The sequence below is a fragment of the Myotis lucifugus genome, unplaced genomic scaffold, assembly GCF_000147115.1.
Source record: "Myotis lucifugus unplaced genomic scaffold, Myoluc2.0 scaffold_115, whole genome shotgun sequence".
Taxonomy (NCBI): Eukaryota; Metazoa; Chordata; class Mammalia; order Chiroptera; family Vespertilionidae; genus Myotis; species Myotis lucifugus.
The window spans coordinates 3,364,846-3,370,575 of NW_005871163.1; the positions used below are offsets into that span (position 1 = coordinate 3,364,846).

A 5,730-nucleotide genomic window follows, 5' to 3' on the forward strand; every position below is an offset into this window, starting at 1 on the left:
CAATGCTGGGAGATCTCACCTGACTACTGAGGCTGGATCCTTTATGTTTTTTCTTCCCCTATGCATTTTTCCTATCTCTACCTTGAAGCAGGAACAGCCTGTAGTTCTTCCTGGGATTTGCTTTTGAAAATTTGAGGCCTCAGGAGAACTTAGAGCAGTAGTTCTCAACTTGGCTCCTCATGATACCACCTGGGGAGTTTTAAAAGCTCTGCTGCCTGGGTCCCATCCCCAAATACTCTAATTTAGTTGGCCTAGGATGTTCCTTTGGTGGTTCTAATGTGCAACCAAGTTGGAGTATCACTGACTTACAGGATTCCTAGACACAGTAAGAGAGAATGAGATTTGCTGTAATGAACAAAATATCTTGGAGAAGCAGGGGAAAGGGGGAGCTTCCTTGCTCCAGTTTAAAAAAATAGCCTTGAGTTGTTACCCTGGAGTAGTAGGAATCTGGATTCTGGCTTCCTGACAGCCCCACAGGTGTCGGTAGGAGGACTCCAGGGGGATGGCAGTGTGGTGTATCTAGGCCAGTACTTCTCACACTGGGATGTGCACACCAATCACCAGGGCATCTTGTTAAAATGCAGATTCTGACTCAGAAGGTCTGTGTTTCCAAAAAGTTCCTAGGTTTTCCCAGTGCTGCTGGTCCACAGAGTGGCAAAGATCTGCATGGCTAGGACTCTAGGCGGTCCCCCTTAATATTCCCATATTCATCTCAAGCCATGACCTGTTAAACCCAAAGGGTTCCACAGGCAGGGACAATGACATCCCTGGGGTAACCTGGTTAAACTGATGACTGAGGAGCAGATGAAGCGCCTCTGCAAAGCCTTCCAGGCTCAAATAAAAAGGAGCGCATCCCAGCAGGGGATCCCCATGTCCAGGTTCTGGCAGATTACAGGTGGCCCATTCAGCCATACGGGGACTATTTACAAGGTTGGGGCGGGGTTAACAGAAACCAACAAAACATTTGGAGGCACCACCTCTCAGGCCGAAGGGGAGGGAGTAGTGACTGGAATCCCATGAGAGCTGTGGGAAAGGGACACCTGAAGCAACTGTTATTTGTAGAGAAACACAGCCACTTGGGAGAAAATGGATCATCAAGGATAAATCTAGGGGAATAAATTATCCAATACAGCTCTTCTCCCACCCTGTGATTTCCTACTGATGCCTCCCTTCGGCCTAACCCAACTAGAAACCAGAGGGCAAGAGAACCCAGCTGCTGTAGCCCATCAAAGTCAGCCTTCTGGGCACAGATTGGGTGGTTTAAACAACAGATATTTATTTCTCACATTTATGGAGGCTGGGAAGTCCAAGATCAAGGGCATCAGCAGAGTTGGTGTCTGGAGAGAACCATCCTCCTTGTTCAAAGATGGCAGTCTTCTCACTGTCTTTACATGGCGGAAGGGAGTGCTCTGGGGCCTCATGTAAGGGCACTAATCCCATTGATGGGCTCCACCCTGGTGACCTAACCACCTCCCAAAGGCCCCACCTCCCAATATCATCATATTGGGGGTTAGTATTCAGCATTTGAACTTGGGGGTGGGGGGGCATCAACATTCAGTCTATAGCACCATCCCAATAAGGGCTCAGCCTCAGTCAGAAATTAAGTTGGTATGGAAGGTAAAGAAAAGGACAGCACAGTCTGCATCTGAGACTCTTACCCCTGATAGGTGGGCGCTTACCTGAGAGTGTCAAACGTCTTCATGAATGACAGATGGATCTGAACCCCTGCAATGGAGCTTTTGGGACAATGGTTGTGACCCTGTTGAACTGGTGTGTAGAGAAGATGTAGACTTTCAGAAGTTGCTGCTGATTTCAGGAATGTGTTGAGAATAAGTTACATGTGCTTTGAAACCTGCCAACAGGTGGACAATAGAAGGAAGAAAAAAAAGAATGCAGCCTTGTTATAGTTTGCTGATGACACCGATTTCTCTGAGCTTCTCAGGAAAAAAAAAATACTCAGAAAGGCAGGAGTGTGAAAAGTTATTTAGGCCCCCACCTCACACCCCAAGTTTCTTAAAAACAAAACCTCTGACCATCTTTCTGGGAAAAGAAAGCTACAAGCCTGAGGAACTCTAACCCAGGGAAAAGTGGGATCTGACCTATTTAGAACCAGTCTTGGCCGGCTTGAAATTTAGCACGAGTAGAGCTCCCGCTTATGGCTTATCCTAAACACCTGTGAGTTTTCCCAGTGCCTGGTGTTGGTAAAGGGGGAAAGGAGAGGAGATGACTGCACTTCTGAGGTGAAGCGAACCAGGTGCTGACTGGGAGTTCAGCAGCACCTTCCCAGACCTGGCCAGAGAGAACAGCTGGAGAGTTCTCAGGCAGTACACAGAACTCCAGCTGGATTTTCATGGTTCTTTGGGAAGCAGGTGGGAGCTCCTCCTGCAGGATGCCTGAGAATAGGCTACCAAGGCAGAGTTATAAACATAGTTCAGGTTTTGAGAGTTTTATTTCTCAGGTTACCACAGTTTCTCAGAAGTTGGAGGGTTTCCACACTGTACTGGGCATTGGTTAAGGAACTGAAGCAATAACTAGGCCTGATCATTAGAAGTTGTTCTGAAACCATCAAGCGCCAAAATAAATTCCAGGTTAATTAAAAAGTTAAAGACTAAATATCGCAACAAAAAAATTAGAAGAAAATATAGGCAAATGTTTAGCCAATTCTAAGGTGGCCAAGGCCTGTCTTAAAAAGGAAAACCCAATAGGTTTAAAATATACAGCATACCCTGGAGATATTTCGGGTTTGGTTCCAGACCACTGTAATAAAGCAAGCATTGCATTAAAGAGAGACGTAATCCTTTTGCTGGTGGAGAGTCTTGCCTTACATTTGTAAAACATGTGACATCTGTGATACACAATAAAGCAAGATGCAATAAAACGAGGTATGCCTGCATTATACAGTGTGTGTGTGTGTGTGTGTGTGTATACACAATTAAAATTTACTGTATGATTTTTAAATCACACAAAAATAAAATTAATAGTATAAAATTAATAGAAAAAAATTGGGAAAATATTTGGTTAATATCCTTAATACAGAAGAACACATAAGGAGGAAATAAATGATGAGCCCAACAGAAAACTGCTAATGAGAAATAAGCATATGGAAAATATTAATTAATGCAACAGTGAAATATAACAAAACACCATATAGTTTTTCTGGATTGACTGAGATAGGGAAAAACATAATATCCAATATTGCCAAGGGTGCAAAAAAGGGGGCATTTCAATCCATCTGGAATGTAAATTGGTTTGACTTTTCTGGAAGGTAATTTGGTAGTTAATATTGTAAACCATTTTATTGTTAATATTGCATAACTTTTCACTCAGCAATTCCTCTTCTAGAAATTTATCCTAAGAACATAATCAAGGATGTGCACAAAGACTAATCTACAGGAATGTTTACCACAGTGTTATTTTAATAGCAAAAACTTGGGGGTCAGTTGTACTGACTGTTAAGATATAACAGAGTTGGGCCCTAACCGGTTTGGCTCAGTGGATAGAGCGTCAGCCTGCGGACTCAAGGGTCCCAGGTTCGATTCCGGTCAAGGGCATGTACCTTGGTTGTGGTCACATCCCCAGTAGGGAGTGTGCAGGGCAGCTGATCGATGTTTCTAACTCTCTATCCCTCTCCCTTCCTCTCTGTAAAAAATCAATAAAATATATTTTAAAAAAAGATATGACAGAGTTGGGTGATGGGTACATGGGTCTTCATTATTGTATTTGTTTTCTATTGTTGCTATAACAAATTACCATAAAGTGAGTGGCTTAAAACGACGCAAATTTGTTATCTTACAGTTCTGTGGTTCAGTCTGCCCCGGGTCTCACTGTTAACATTGAGGGGCTGGCAGCAATGAGTCCCCCCTGGAGGCTCTTGGAGAGAGTCCATTTCCTTGCCTTTTCCAGCTTCTGGAGGCTGCTCACATTCCTTGGCCCATGTCCCTTCTTCCATCTTCAAAGCCAGCAACATAGCGTCTCCCAGACCCTTCTTCATCATCACAGCTTTTTTCTTTTTAATTCTTTTTTTTCTGTCTTTTTCTTCCACTTTTAAGGACTCTTGTGATTACATTGGCCCTACCTGGGTAACCAAGCATAATTTTCCTGGTTTAAAGTCAGGTAGTTTGTAACCTTAATTCAACTTGCCATGTAACTGTAAGTCTTGGGGATTAGGACATTGAAGACTTTGGGGCCCACTATTCTGCCTACTCAATTGTATTATTCTATATACTTATCTGTCTGAAAATATTTATTATTTAAGATAATAAATATTTAAAAACCCAAACATAATTCCAATTTAGCATATGGATGAAAGGAGGATATATATTCATACGATGACTACTACATGCCTATCCTATATAATAAAACCCTAATATGCAAATCGACCAAATGGTGGAACCACTGGACACTATAAGGTGCACTGACCACCAGGGGGCAGACACTCAATGCAGGAGCTGCCCCCTGGTGGTCAGTGTGCTCCCACAGGGGGAGTGCCTCTCAGCCAGAAGCTGGGCTCACTGCTGGTGAGTGCAGCTGCAGTGGTGGGAGCCTCTCTGGCCTCAGCTGCAGGTGGGCAGTAAGGAGCAAGGGGTCCTGGACTGTGAGAGGGATGTCCGCCTGCCCGCCTGCCAGCTTAGGCCTTCTACCCACAGACATCCCCTGGCAGCCGGACATCCCTGGAGGGGTCCGAGACTGTGAGAGGGGAGCACAGGCTGGGCTGAGGGATCCCCCCCAGTGCACGAAATTTTGTGCACCAGGCCTCTAGTTAAAAGTCATAATTAGGAAAATGTGTAGTAACATGGAACAATGTTCATTATACAGTAAGTGTGGGGGAGATGAAGTCTAAAAAGGAATATGCACAAGATATCCATTATGTTAAACAAAACCCCAAACAAGCCTCTTTGTAAGTGAATAAGAAATGTTTGAAAGGACATAGGTCGAAATGTTTAATATGTTTATCTCTGCATAATAATCTTAATTTTCTGTTTTTCTGCATTTTCCAAAATGTGTATTAGACATTTTATTTTTGCAAACAGAGAAACAGGTGATTAAGAACGCCTATCTAGGGCCATTTTCTGGTCAAGCATCTCCCTGGTTTCCTAGCTGTCGATCACATTCCCTCACACTCATCCCTCAAGCTTGTCCTCCGCATCAGAATACTTTCTATCGGTGACCCCAGCCTGGAGTCTTTGTGCCTCGGGGACAGGAAGGAGCCGCTAGTGACGGAGCGTGGCAGCGACCTGGCAGCGAATCGCGCCGAGAAACTTTCCCAGGGCAAAGCCAGCCCCAGGCACAGCTTCACCCACGAAGCGCTTGGCAGCCGGTGCCTTGGAAGCCGGATGCTCGCGTATAGGAGCCTCTTTCCTAACCGCTGGCACAGGTTACAGTTTAACTAATAACATTGTGTTTAGTGCCCAAAAGAGCAGAGGACGGTGGCCTAGCGACCAGCGGCCGCACCCCCTCTCCGCGGCCTCCGCCCGAGGGGCTTCCTGGCCGGGCACATCCCGCCGGGCCGACCCGGGCGCCGCGGGTCCAGTGCGGAGCCTACGGCCGGCGGCGCAGCCTGGGCCCGTTAGGTTCGCGGAGCGCGGCCGGAGCCCGGGACCACGGACAGGCCTGACGCTCATAGCTCCCTGGCCCGGACCCGCGGGCGGCTGCCGCGTCCCACCCCCCCACAGAGTGATTCCTGTAGGCCCACGAACAGAAACCCTGACACTGTGGGTTACTTTTTTTATT

At 46.0% G+C, this 5,730-nt stretch overlaps 1 long non-coding RNA gene across 6 annotated transcripts in view; it reads right to left on the reverse strand.

Moving 5' to 3' along the window:
* Positions 1-4,331, reverse strand: part of LOC111826964 — a 26,405-nt gene extending 22,074 nt beyond the window's left edge. For 4 of the 6 annotated variants that reach the window (XR_002830421.1, XR_002830416.1, XR_002830420.1 and 1 more), the window contains exons 1-3: positions 3,794-4,331; positions 1,680-1,852; positions 1,287-1,385 (exon numbers count right to left, since the gene is read on the reverse strand). This is a non-coding gene — a long non-coding RNA (uncharacterized LOC111826964). The remainder of the gene's footprint in view (positions 1-1,286; positions 1,386-1,679; positions 1,853-3,793) is intronic. The other 2 variants (XR_002830417.1, XR_002830418.1) reach the window with 2 other exon arrangements.
* Positions 4,332-5,730: the final 1,399 nt, after the last annotated feature.